Source organism: Lissotriton vulgaris, chromosome 1_1 (genome assembly GCF_964263255.1).
Source record: "Lissotriton vulgaris chromosome 1_1, aLisVul1.2, whole genome shotgun sequence".
Taxonomy (NCBI): Eukaryota; Metazoa; Chordata; class Amphibia; order Caudata; family Salamandridae; genus Lissotriton; species Lissotriton vulgaris.
The window spans coordinates 235,793,647-235,800,526 of NC_141685.1; the positions used below are offsets into that span (position 1 = coordinate 235,793,647).

The window sequence follows — 6,880 nt, forward strand, 5'->3', positions numbered from 1 at the left end:
AGAAACCAAGGGAGATACCATTTCTGATAGTTATTGCATGTCTAATGCAAGAATATTCACCAGATTATGAGAGTCAATGCAATAATCCAGCAAAAAGTACTCATTTTCGCCCAACGTGGGGCTCGTACCCACGACCCTGAGATTAAGAGTCTCATGCTCTACCGACTGAGCTAGCCGGGCTCCCACTTGAAGATGGTATGCAGACTAATAATTTTTTATGAAGGAAATCCAGTCCTGGACAATTTTTGGGAGTTATTGCAGGTCTAATGCAAGATTAATCTCCATATTATGAGAGTCAATGCAATATTCAGGCAAAAATTACTCGTTTTCGCCCAACGTGGGGCTCGAACCCACGACCCTGAGATTAAGAGTCTCATGCTCTACCAACTGAGCTAGCCGGGCTTCCTCCTTAAGACAGTATGCAGACCAATCCCTTTTTGTGAAGAAAATCAAATCCTGGATATTCCTCTACTCTTGTTTTGCAAGGAAAGCCTGATTTATACATCATTCAGAGGACAGAGTGTCAAAAAAAATAAGAGAAAATGAAAATGGAAGTTGTGAGAACTTCATTTTGAGATTGCATAAGAATTCAAATTCCTCTCACATGCTAAAGAATACCTGAACCCTTTTGATTAAACCACTTTAGTTGTTATAATGAGACCATATTTGAAAGCCATCTGTGATTTTTCTGTTCTTACTCTGCAATGACCTTGGCAATGACAAGTTAAAAATAAAATGTATGCAAATTTTATAATGGAGAATGCGGGCATCGAGCCCGCTACCTCTCGCATGCTAAGCGAGCGCTTTACTATTTGAGCAAATTCCCCTATGTGTTTAATCTGCATAACATGAAAAAAGTAACCTTACTGCGTTCCACACTTTATTTGAAGTCCAATTGGCCATAACAGTGTTCAGTTCACTCCTATCTTATGCCTTACCTCCACTTATGGGATGTTTTACAGTTCAGGTTGGCCTGTTTACTACTCGAATATGAGTGATATTGTGGTGTGTTCATCTAGATTCATACCCTACCTAATCTTGAAGTTAAATTTCCCACCAATGAGAAACCAAGGGAGATACCATTTTTGATAGTTATTGCATGTCTAATGCAAGAATAATCACCAGATTATGAGAGTCCAGCAAAAATTACTCATTTTCGCCCAACTTGGGGCTCGAACCCACGACCCTGAGATTAAGAGTCTCATGCTCTACCGACTGAGCTAGCCGGGCTCCCACTTCAAGATGGTAAGCAGACTAATCATTTTTTATGAAGGAAATCCATTCCTGGACAATTTTTGGGAGTTATTGCAGGTCTAATGCAAGATTAATCTCCATATTATGAGAGTCAATGCAATATTCAGGCAAAAATTACTCGTTTTAGCCCAACGTGTCACTCGAACACACGACCCTGAGATTAAGAGTCTCATGCTCTACCGACTGAGCTAGCCGGGCTTCTTCCTTAAGACAGTATGCAGACCAATCCCTTTTTGTGAAAAAAATCAAATCCTGGATATTCCTCTACTCTTGTTTTGCAAGGAAAGCCAGATTTATACATCCTTCAGAGGACAGAGTGTCAAAAAAAATAAGAGAAAATGAAAATGGAAGTTGTGAGAACTTCATTTTGAGATTGCATAAGAATTCAAATTCCTCTCACATGCTAAAGAATACCTGAACCCTTTTGATTAAACCACTTTAGTTGTTATAATGAGACCATATTGAAAAGCCATCTGTGATTTTTCTGTTCTTACTCTGCAATGACCATGGGCAATGACAAGTTAAAAATAAAATGTATGCAAATTTTATAATGGAGAATGCGGGCATCGATCCCGCTACCTCTCGCATGCTAATCGAGCGCTCTACCATTTGAGCTAATTCCCCTGTGTGTTTAATCTGCATAACATGAAAAAAGTAACCTCACTGCCTTCCACACTTTATTTGCAGTCCAATTGCCCATAACAGTGTTCAGTTCACTCCTAACTTATGCCTTACCTCCACTTATGGGATGTTTTACAGTTCAGGTTGGCCTGTTTACTACTCGAATATGAGTGATATTGCGGTGTGTTCATCTAGACTCATACCCCAGCTAATATTGAAGTTAAATTTCCCACCAATGAGAAACCAAGGGAGATACCATTTCTGATAGTTATTGCATGTCTAATGCAAGAATATTCACCAGATTATGAGAGTCAATGCAATAATCCAGCAAAAATGACTCATTTTCGCCCAACGTGGGGCTCGAACCCATGACCCTGAGATTAAGAGTCTCATGCGCTACCGACTGAGCTAGACGGGCTCCCTCCTTAAGACAGTATGCAGACCAATCCCTTTTTGTGAAGAAAATCAAATCCTGGATATTCCTCTACTCTTGTTTTGCATGGAAAGCCAGATTTATACATCCTTCAGAGGACAGAGTGTCAAAAAAAATAAGAGAAAATGAAAATGGAAGTTGTGAGAACTTCATTTTGAGATTGCATAACAATTCAAATTCCTCTCACATGCTAAAGAATACCTGAACCCTTTTGATTAAACCACTTTAGTTGTTATAATGAGACCATATTTGAAAGCCATCTGTGATTTTTCTGTTCTTACTCTGCAATGACCATGGGCAATGACAAGTTAAAAATAAAATGTATGCAAATTTTATAATGGAGAATGCGGGCATCGATCCCGCTACCTCTCGCATGCTAAGCGAGCGCTCTACCATTTGAGCTAATTCCCCTGTGTGTTTAATCTGCATAACATGAAAAAAGTAACCTCACTGCCTTCCACGCTTTATTTGCAGTCCAATTGCCCATAACAGTGTTCAGTTCACTCCTAACTTATACCTTACCTCCACTTATGGGATGTTTTACAGTTCAGGTTGGCCTGTTTACTACTCGAATATGAGTGATATTGCGGTGTGTTCATTTAGACTCATACCCCAGCTAATATTGAAGTTAAATTTCCCACCAATGAGAAACCAAGGGAGATACCATTTCTGATAGTTATTGCATGTCTAATGCAAGAATATTCACCAGATTATGAGAGTCAATGCAATAATCCAGCAAAAATTACTCATTTTCGCCCAACGTGGGGCTCGAACCCACGACCCTGAGATTAAGAGTCTCATGCTCTACCGACTGAGCTAGCCGGGCTCCCACTACAAGATGGTATGCAGACTAATCATTTTTTATGAAGGAAATCCATTCCTGGACAATTTTTGGGAGTTATTGCAGGTCTAATGCAAGATTAATCTCCATATTATAAGAGTCAATGCAATATTCAGGCAAAAACGACTCGTTTTCGCCCAACGTGGGGCTCGAACCCACGACCCTGAGATTAAGAGTCTCATGCTCTACCGACTGAGCTAGCCGGGCTCTCTCCTTAAGACAGTATGCAGACCAATCCCTTTTTGTGAAGAAAATCAAATCCTGGATATTCCTCTACTCTTGTTTTGCAAGGAAAGCCTGATTTATACATCCTTCAGAGGACAGAGTGTCAAAAATATAAGAGAAAATGAAAATGGAAGTTGTGAGAACTTCATTTTGAGATTGCATAAGAATTCAAATTCCTCTCACATGCTAAAGAATACCTGAACCCTTTTGATTAAACCACTTTAGTTATTATAATGAGACCATATTTGAAAGCCATCTGTGATTTTTCTGTTCTTACTCTGCAATGACCTTGGCAATGACAAGTTAAAAATAAAATGTATGCAAATTTTATAATGGAGAATGCGGGCATCGAGCCCGCTACCTCTCGCATGCTAAGCGAGCGCTTTACTATTTGAGCTAATTCCCCTGTGTGTTTAATCTGCATAACATGAAAAAAGTAACCTTACTGCGTTCCACACTTTATTTGAAGTCCAATTGCCCATAACAGTGTTCGGTTCACTCCTAATTTATGCCTTACCTCCACTTATGGGATGTTTTAGAGTTCAGGTTGGCCTGTTTACTACTCAAATATGAGTGATATTGCGCTGTGTTCATCTAGACTCATACCCTAGCTAATCTTGAAGTTAAATTTCCCACCAATGAGAAACTAAGGGAGATACCATTTCTGATAGTTAATGCATGTCTAATGCAAGAATATTCACCAGATTATGAGAGTCAATGCAATAATCCAGCAAAAATTACTCATTTTCGCCCAACGTGGGGCTCGAACCCACGACCCTGAGATTAAGAGTCTCATGCTCTACCGACTGAGCTAGCCTGGCTCCCACTTCAAGATGGTATGCAGACTCATCATTTTTTATGAAGGAAATCCATTCCTGGACAATTTTTTGGGAGTTATTGCAGGCCTAATGCAAGATTAATCTCCATATTATGAGAGTCAATGCAATATTCAGGCAAAAATACTCGTTTTCGCCCAACGTGGGGCTCGAACCCACGACCCTGAGATTAAGAGTCTCATGCTCTACCGACTGAGCTAGCCGGGCTCCCTCCTTAAGACAGTATGCAGACCAATCCCTTTTTGTGAAAAAAATCAAATCCTGGATATTCCTCTACTCTTGTTTTGCAAGGAAAGCCAGATTTATACATCCTTCAGAGAACAGAGTGTCAAAAAAAATAAGAGAAAATGAAAATGGAAGTTGTGAGAACTTCATTTTGAGATTGCATAAGAATTCAAATTCCTCTCACATGCTAAAGAATACCTGAACCCTTTTGATTAAACCACTTTAGTTGTTATAATGAGACCATATTTGAAAGCCATCTGTGATTTTTCTGTTCTTACTCTGCAATGACCATGGGCAATGACAAGTTAAAAATAAAATGTATGCAAATTTTATAATGGAGAATGCGGGCATCGATCCCGCTACCTCTTGCATGCTAAGCGAGCGCTCTACCATTTGAGCTAATTCCCCTGTGTGTTTAATCTACATAACATGAAAAAAGTAACCTTACTGCCTTCCGCACTTTATTTGAAGTCCAATTGCCCATAACAGTGTTAAGTTCACTCCTAACTTATGCCTTACCTCCACTTATGGGATGTTTTACAGTTCAGGTTGGCCTGTTTACTACTCGAATATGAGTGATATTGCGGTGTGTTCATCTAGACTCATACCCCAGCTAATCTTGAAGTTAAATTTCCCACCAATGAGAAACCAAGGGAGATACCATTTCTGATAGTTATTGCATGTCTAATGCAAGAATATTTACCAGATTATGAGAGTCAATGCAATAATCCAGCAAAAATTACTCATTTTCGCCCAACGTGGGGCTCGAACCCACGACCCTGAGATTAAGAGTCTCATGCTCTACCGACTGAGCTAGCCGGGCTTCCTCCTTAAGACAGTATGCAGACCAATCCCTTTTTGTGAAGAAAATCAAATCCTGGATATTCCTCTACTCTTGTTTTGCATGGAAAGCCAGATTTATACATCCTTCAGAGGACAGAGTGTCAAAAAAAAATAAGAGAAAATGAAAATGGAAGTTGTGAGAACTTCATTTTGAGATTGCATAAGAATTCAAATTCCTCTCACATGCTAAAGAATACCTGAACCCTTTTGATTAAACCACTTTAGTTGATATAATGAGACCATATTTGAAAGCCATCTGTGATTTTTCTGTTCTTACTCTGCAATGACCTTGGCAATGACAAGTTAAAAATAAAATGTATGCAAATTTTATAATGGAGAATGCGGGCATCGATCCCGCTACCTCTCGCATGCTAAGCGAGTGCTTTACTATTTGAGCTAATTCCCCTGTGTGTTTAATCTGCATAACATGAAAAAAGTAACCTTACTACGTTCCACACTTTATTTGAAGTCAAATTGCCCATAACAGTGTTCAGTTCACTCCTAATTTATGCCTTACCTCCACTTATGGGATGTTTTACAGTTCAGGTTGGCCTGTTTACTACTCGAATATGAGTGATATTGCGGTGTGTTCATCTAGACTCATACCCTAGCTAATCTTGAAGTTAAATTTCCCACCAATGAGAAACCAAGGGAGATACAATTTCTGATAGTTATTGCATGTCTAATGCAAGAATATTCACCAGATTATGAGAGTCAATGCAATAATCCAGCAAAAATTACTCATTTTCGCCCAACGTGGGGCTCAAACCCACGACCCTGAGATTAAGAGTCTCATGCTCTACCGACTGAGCTAGCCGGGCTCCCTCCTTAAGACAGTATGCAGACCAATCCCTTTTTGTGAAAAAAATCAAATCCTGGATATTCCTCTACTCTTGTTTTGCAAGGAAAGCCAGATTTATACATCCTTCAGAGAACAGAGTGTCAAAAAAATAAGAGAAAATGAAAATGGAAGTTGTGAGAACTTCATTTTGAGATTGCATAAGAATTCAAATTCCTCTCACATGCTAAAGAATACCTGAACCCTTTTGATTAAACCACTTTAGTTGTTATAATGAGACCATATTTGAAAGCCATCTGTGATTTTTCTGTTCTTACTCTGCAATGACCATGGGCAATGACAAGTTAAAAATAAAATGTATGCAAATTTTATAATGGAGAATGCGGGCATCGATCCCGCTACCTCTTGCATGCTAAGCGAGCGCTCTACCATTTGAGCTAATTCCCCTGTGTGTTTAATCTACATAACATGAAAAAAGTAACCTTACTGCCTTCCGCACTTTATTTGAAGTCCAATTGCCCATAACAGTGTTAAGTTCACTCCTAACTTATGCCTTACCTCCACTTATGGGATGTTTTACAGTTCAGGTTGGCCTGTTTACTACTCGAATATGAGTGATATTGCGGTGTGTTCATCTAGACTCATACCCCAGCTAATCTTGAAGTTAAATTTCCCACCAATGAGAAACCAAGGGAGATACCATTTCTGATAGTTATTGCATGTCTAATGCAAGAATATTTACCAGATTATGAGAGTCAATGCAATAATCCAGCAAAAATTACTCATTTTCGCCCAACGTGGGG

The 6,880-nt window shown here is 39.3% G+C and overlaps 1 non-coding gene across 1 annotated transcript; it reads right to left on the minus strand.

Moving 5' to 3' along the window:
• Positions 1 to 329: 329 nt before the first annotated feature.
• TRNAK-CUU (transfer RNA lysine (anticodon CUU)) lies at positions 330 to 402 on the minus strand. Its single transcript has one exon. It is a non-coding gene; the product is annotated as a tRNA-Lys (tRNA).
• Positions 403 to 6,880: the final 6,478 nt, after the last annotated feature.